The sequence below is a fragment of the Arachis hypogaea genome, chromosome 11, assembly GCF_003086295.3.
Source record: "Arachis hypogaea cultivar Tifrunner chromosome 11, arahy.Tifrunner.gnm2.J5K5, whole genome shotgun sequence".
Classification (NCBI taxonomy): domain Eukaryota; kingdom Viridiplantae; phylum Streptophyta; class Magnoliopsida; order Fabales; family Fabaceae; genus Arachis; species Arachis hypogaea.
In genome coordinates, this window is record NC_092046.1 from 91,032,922 (window position 1) to 91,038,921 (window position 6,000).

At 39.2% G+C, this 6,000-nt stretch overlaps 1 non-coding gene across 1 annotated transcript; it reads left to right on the forward strand.

Moving 5' to 3' along the window:
• Positions 1-4,450: 4,450 nt before the first annotated feature.
• On the forward strand, positions 4,451-4,558 carry LOC112724755 (small nucleolar RNA R71). The gene has a single exon (XR_003163903.1). It is a non-coding gene; the product is annotated as a small nucleolar RNA R71 (small nucleolar RNA).
• The last annotated feature ends 1,442 nt before the right edge of the window (positions 4,559-6,000 follow it).

The following is a 6,000-nucleotide window of genomic DNA, read 5'->3' on the forward strand; positions in this document are numbered from 1 at the left end:
TTGGACCTTGACTTTAACCGCTCAGTCTCAAGTTTTCACTTGACACCTACACGCCACAAGCACATGGTTAGGGACAGCTCGGTTTAGCCGCTTAGACCAGGATTTTATTCCTTTAGGCCCTCCTATCCACTGATGCTCAAAGCCTTGGGATCCTTTTTATTTGCCCTTGCCTTTTGGTTTGAAGGGTTATTGGCTTTTTGCTCTTGCCTCTTGGTTTTAAGAGCTTTTGGCTTTTTCTGCTTGCTTTTTTTTTTTCGCCTATTTTTTTTCTGCAAGCTTTGTTCTTTGCTGCTTTTTCTTGCTTCAAGAATCATTTTTATGATTTTTCAGATTATCAAATAACATGTCTCCTAGTCATCATTCTTTCAAGAGCCAACATATTTAACATTCTTAAACAACAACTTCAAAAGACATATGCACTGTTCAAGCATACATTCAGAAAACAAGAAGCATTGTCACCACATCAATATAATTAAACTAAGTTCAAGGATAAATTCGAAACTCATGTACTTCTTGTTCTTTTGAATTAAAACATTTTTCATTTAAGCGAGGTGATGGATTCATAGGACATTCATAACTTTAAGACATAGTTACTAACTACTAATGATCATGTAATGAAGACACAAACATAGATAAGCACATAACATAGAAAATGAAAAACAGAAGAAATAAGAACAAGAAATGAATCCACCTTAGTGATGGTGGCGTTTCCTTCTTGAGGAACCAATGATGTCCTTGAGCTCTTCTATGTCTCTTCCTTGTTTTTGTTGCTCCTCCCTCATTGCTTTTTGATCATCTCTTATTTCATGAAGGATGATGGAGTGTTCTTGATGTTCCACCCTTAGTTGTCCCATATTGGAACTCAATTCTCCTAGGGAGGTGTTGATTTGCTCCCAATAGTTTTGTGGAGGAAAGTGCATTTGAGGCATCTCCGAGATCTCATGGTGATGAGCTTCATACGCCTCTTGAGCTCCATGAATGGGCTCTCTTGCTTGCTCCATCTTTTTCTTAGTGATGGGCTTGTCCTCTTTAATGAGGATATCTCCCTCTATGTCAATCCCAGCCGAATTGCATAGGTGACAAATGAGGTGAGGAAAGGCTAACCTTGCCATAGTGGAGGACTTGTCAGCCACCTTGTAAAGTTCCTGAGGTATAATCTCATGAACTTCCACCTCTTCTCCAATCATGATGCTATGGATCATGATGGCCTGGTCTATAGTAACTTCAGACCGGTTGCTAGTGGGAATGATTGAGCATTGAATGAACTCTAACCATCCTCTAGCTACAGGCTTGAGGTCCAATCTTCTTAGTTGAACCGGCTTGCCTTTGGAGTCAATCTTCCATTGAGCTCCTTCTACACATATGTCCATAAGGACTTGGTCCAACCTTTGATCAAAGTTGACTCTCCTTGTGTAGGGGCGTGCGTTCTCTTCCATGTTTGGAAAGTTGAACGCCAACCTCACATTTTCCGGACTAAAATCTAAGTATTTCCCCCAAACCATTGTAACATAGTTCTTTGGATCCGGTTCTTACTTTGATCATGGTTCTTGGTGATCTATGCATTGCATAGAACTCTTGAACCATTAGGATGCCGACTTGTTGGATGGATTGTTAGAACTTCCCAACCTCTTCTTTGAATTTCATGTCGGATCTCCGGATACTCATTTCTTTTGAGTTGAAAGGACCTCAGGGATCACCTTCTTCTTGGCCACAACATCATAGAAGTGGTCTTGATGAGCTTTGGAGATGAATCTTTCCATCTCCCATGACTTGGATGTGGAAGCTTTTGTCTTCCCTTTCCCTTTCTAGAGGATTCTCCGGTCTTAGGTGCCATCAATGGTAATGGAAAAAACAAAAATCTTATGCTTTTACCACACCAAACTTAGAATTTTGCTCGCCCTCGAGCAAGAGAAGAAAGAATAGATGAAGAAGAAGAAAAAAATGGAGGAGAGGGAGAAGGGTTGTGTTTCGGCCAAGAAGAGAAGAGAGGGTTGTGTTGTGTGAAAATGAGGAAGAATGGAAGGCTTTATATAGGGGAGGGAGGGGGGTTAAGTTTCGGCCATGTAGGTGGGTTTGGGTGGGAAATGATTTGAATTTGAAGTAGGTTATGGGAAGAGGATTGAGGTGATTAGTGAAGGTTTTGGGAAGAGTTTTATGGATTGTGTGAAAGAGGGTGAAAGAAGTGAGTGGAGTAGGTGGGGATCCTGTGGGGTCCACAGATCCTGAGATGATCCTGTGGGGTCCCAGATCCTGAGGTGTTCAGGAATTACAACCTTGCACCAAATTATGCATGTAAAATGCCTTGCACACAACTCTGGGCGTTCAGCGCCAGGTTGGTGCCCATTTTGGGTGTTCAACGCCCATTTACTGGCCATTTCTGGCGTTGAACGCCAGAACCATGCTTGTTCTGGGCGTTCAGCGCCAGCTCCTCTCAGGGTGCATTTCTGGCGTTCAGCGCCCAAATGATGCCCATTTTGGGCGTTCAGCGCCCAGACACTGCCCATTTTGGGCGTTCAGCGCCAGAACATGCTCTGTTCTGGCGTTGAACGCCAGCAATGCTTCCTCCAGGGTGTGATTTTTCTTCTGCTGTTTTTATTCCATTTTCAATTTCTATATTTATTTTGTGACTCCACATGATCATGAACTATAAAGACTATAACTAAGAAAAATATTGTTAGATAAATAAAAATTGGGTTGCCTCCCAACAAGCGCTTCTTTAATGTCAGTAGCTTGACAGTGGGCTCTCATGGAGCCTCACAGATGTGCAGAGCTTTGTTGAGACTCTCCAGCACCAAACTTAAAGTTTGGATATGGGAGTTCAACACCAAACTTAGAGTTTGGTTGTGGCCTCCCAACACCAAACTCAGAGTTTGACTGTGGGGGCTTTGTTTGACTCTGCTTTGAGAGAAGCTTTTTCTGCTTCCTCTCCATGGATGCAGAGAGATATTTTTGAGTTGTAAACACAAGGTTGTCCTTATTTAATTGAAGGATCAATTATCCTCTGTCCACATCAATCACACTCTTGCTGTGGCTAGGAAAGGTCTTCCTAGGATGATGGATTCATCCTCTTCTTTCCAGTGTCTAGGACTATGAAATCAGCAAGGATGTAAAGGCCTTCAACCTTTACTAACACGTCTCTACTTGTCCATAAGCCTGTTTTCTTGAATTGTCTGCCATCTCTAAATGAGATTTTAGCAGCTTGCACCCCATAGATTCCCAGTTTTCTCTATTACAGAGAGAGGCATGAGGTTTATCCTGAACCAAGATCACACAGAGCATTAAAGGATCATGGTGCCTATGGTACAAGGTATTATAAACTTTCCAGGATCCTGTCTCTTCTGAGGCAGTGTCAGTTGATTCTGATCACTTAGTTCATTGGTGAAACAAGGGAGGTTCATCTTCCCAAGTATCAATAACCAAATAATTTGGCATTCAGCTTCATGATTGCACCAAGGAACTTGGCATCTTGCTCTTCAGTAACATCCTCATTCTCTTCAGAAGAGGAATACTCATCAGAGCTCATGAATGGCATAAGGAGGTTCAATAGAATCTCTATGGTCTCTATATGAGCCTCAGAGTCCTTTGGTTCCTCAGAGGAGAAACTCCTTATTGATCACTGGAACGTCCCAGGAGGTCTTCCCCCCTTGGGATTCACGTCCTCTCTTCCTTTACAGGTTCGGACATGGTGCTTATGTCAATGGCCTTGCACTCTCCTTTTGGATTCTCTTTTGTATTGCTTGGGATAGTACTAGGAGGGATTTCAGTGATCCTTTTTAACTCAGCTGGTCCACTTGTGCTTCCAAAATTTCTAATGGAAGACCTTGTGTCATTCATGAAACTCACAGTGGCCTTAGATAGATCAAGAGACTAAGTTTGCTAAGCTAGATGGATTCTGCTCAGAATTCTCTGTCTGTTGCTGAGTGGATGATGGAAAAGGCTTGCTATTGCTAAACCTATTTCTTCCCACCATTATTAAAGCCTTGTTAAGGCTTTTGATCCTTCCATGAGAAATTTGGATGATTTCTCCATTATAAGTTATAGGTGTTTCCATAAGGTTCACCTAAGTAATTCACCTCTGCTATGGCAGGGTTCTCAGGATCATAAGCTTCTTCTGCATAAGAGCCTCTTGAGTACTGTTGGATGCAGCTTGCCATTCCATTCAGACTCTGAGAAATCATATTGACTTGCTGAGTCAATATTTTGTTCTGAGCCAATATGGCATTTCAGAGTATCAACTTCAAGGACTCCCTTCTTCATAGGCGTCGCATTACTTACAGGATTCCTCTCAGAAGTGTACATGAACTGGTTATTAGCAACCATGTCAATGAGTTCTTGAGCTTCTGCAAGGCGTTTTCTTTAGGTGAATAGATCCCACTGCAGAGGTATCCAATGACATCTTTGATAGCTCAGATAAACCATCATAGAATATATCCAGGATGGTCCATTCTGAAAGCATGTCAGAAGGACACTTTTTGGTCAGCTGCTTGTATCTTTCCCAAGCTTCATAGAGGGATTCACCATCTTTTTGTTTGAAGGTTTGAACATCCACTCTAAGCTTGCCTCAGCTTTTGAGGAGGAAAGAACTTGGCTAAGAAAGCCGTGACCAGCTTTCCCAAGAGTTCAGGCTATCTTTAGGTTGAGAGTCCAACCATATTATAGCTCTGTCTCTTACAGCAAATGGGAAAAAGCATGAGCCTGTAGATTTCAGGATCTACTCCATTAGTCTTAACAGTATCACAGATCTGCAAGAATTCAGTTAAGAACTGAAAAGGATCTTCGGATGGAAGTCCATGAAACTTGCAGTTCTGCTGCATCAGAGAAACTAATTGAGGTTTCAGCTCAAAATTGTTTGCTCCAATGGTAGGAATGGAGATGCTTCTTCTATGTAAATTGGAATTTGGTGCAGTAAAGTCACCAAGCATTCTCCTTGCATTGTTGTTGGGTTCGGCTGTCATCTCCTTTACTTGTTCGAAATTTTCAATCAAGTTGTCTCTGGATTGTTGTAATTTAGCTTCTCTTAGTTTCCTCTTCAGAGTCCTTTCAGGTTCTGGATCAGCTTCAACAGAATGCCTTTTTCTCTGTCCCTGCTCATAAGAAAGAGAAGAGAAAAGAAAAGAAGAGAAATCCTCTATGTCACAGTAAAGAGGTTCCTTATTGTTAGTAGAAGAAAAGAAGAAGAGAAAATCTGAACTCAGAAAGAGAGAGAGAGAGGGTTCGGATTTTTGGTGGGTGAGGGAGAGATTTAGTAGATGAATAAATAAATAGAATAAGATGAGAGAGGGAAAATTTCGAAAATAATTTTTGAAAAAGAGTTAGTGATTTTTGAAAATAGTTTTTTGAAAAAGGTTAGTAATTTCGAAAATTAAGATTTAAAAAATTGAAATAATTAGTTAATTAAAAGGAAATTTTGAAAAAAGGGGCGAGATATTTTCGAAAATTAGAGAGAGAGAGTTAGTTAGGTAGTTTTGAAAAAGATGAGAAACAAACAAAAAGTTAGTTAGTTGGTTGAAACAAATTTTGAAAAGATAAGGAGTTGGGAAGTTAGAGAAGATATTTTGAAATCAAGTTTTTTTTTTAAAGGTAAGATAAGAAGATATTTTGAAAAGATATGATTGAAATTAGTTTTTGAAAAGATTTTATTTTTAAAAATCACAATTAATGACTTGATTCACAAGAAATCACAAGATATTATTCTAGAACTTAAAGTTTGAAACTTTTTTAACAAGTAAGTAACAAACTTGAAATTTTGAATCAAAACATTAATTGGTAATGTTATTTTCGAAAATTTGATATAAAAATAAGAAAAAGATTTTGAAAAATATTTTTATAATTTTCGAAAATAACTAAAAAAATGAAAAAGATTTGATTTTTGAAAAGATTTTGAACAAGATAAGATTTTAAATTGAAAATTTGATTTGACTCATAAAAACAACTAGATTTAAAAATTTTTGAAAAAGTCAAATCTAATTCGAATTTATGAGAGAGAAAAAGGGAAAGATA